The sequence below is a fragment of the Atta cephalotes genome, assembly GCF_000143395.1.
Source record: "Atta cephalotes unplaced genomic scaffold scaffold00009, whole genome shotgun sequence".
NCBI lineage: Eukaryota > Metazoa > Arthropoda > Insecta > Hymenoptera > Formicidae > Atta > Atta cephalotes.
The window spans coordinates 4,277,535-4,278,621 of record NW_012130073.1 but is presented as its reverse complement, the minus strand read 5'-3'; the positions used below and the strand labels follow the sequence as shown (position 1 = coordinate 4,278,621).

The 1,087-nt window shown below is 32.5% G+C and overlaps 1 protein-coding gene across 1 annotated transcript in view; it reads left to right on the top strand.

The window, feature by feature from the left end:
• Window positions 1–1,087, top strand: part of LOC105627563 (WD repeat domain phosphoinositide-interacting protein 2) — a 9,075-nt gene that overhangs the window by 6,422 nt on the left and 1,566 nt on the right. The gene's annotated exons all lie outside the window — the stretch shown is intronic.

Here is a 1,087-nt window from a genome sequence, read left to right as displayed (position 1 = left end):
GTGTGTGTGTGTGTGTGTGTGTGTGTGTGTGTGTGTGTGTGTGTGTGTGTGTGTGTGTGTGTGTGTGTGTGTGTGTGCGTGCGTGTGTGTGTATGCGTGTGTGTGCCTACTAGCGCTCACGCATTTTTATTCTATACGTACACGCAGCGAAAGGAAGAATGAGAGCAGTGCTGAATAACAATGTGCCTTTTCACGCGGCCTACATCCTCGTGTGTTATGAGCAATTTATATTATATCGTATTAAAAACGGATAGATCACAAATTGATTATGCTTATTAACTGCAGAAACAAATTCTTAAGATGAGTATATGATACACATGTGCACAGGACATGCATGTAGATACTAGTCTATTATTCTCGGGATAAATCACTAAGCACATATGCAAGTTGTTTTACTAGTCAGCAGATATAATAATATCTAGCATTATTGCATCCTGTTACAAAATATCACGAGAATTCCTATAAGCAGTAGTCTATTTTTAGAAGACTACTTCATAGATATCTTAATATTATAATAATAATATTAACAATTGTACATAATTACTAATATATGATTATTAAGGCTGTTAACACAAATAGCTTGTATGATATTAGTGTCATAATTATGTAGACGTTATATGATGGCAGAGTAGTGACGTATATTTTTTAGAACTTAACTTACTAATCATTATAAAAGTACATATATGACGTACTTCTGTTAACGGTATCGTTTCTATATAAGTTCAGTATATGTAATATATAATGAGCTATATAGAATTTAAGAAAATAGATAGCTCTTTTTATTTAATATTTTTTTCTTCTTTTTTTTCGGTCTTCATGTCATAAAATCGAATAATGAAATCGAAAACAGGCTGTAATAATTTGTATTCGTTTGTAAAAAATAATATTAAACACTTGATACTTGAAACTAGAAATGTAAAGAGTCGTATAATATATTATATATAGATATATATACACACATATATTTCCGGACAACCCAATATATATATAAAGCAGAGAAAATATGATGTAGTATTTACAAAATTAGACGCGCGCGCGCGCGCGCGCGTGTGTGTGTGTGTGTGTGTGTGTGTGTGTGTGTGTGTGT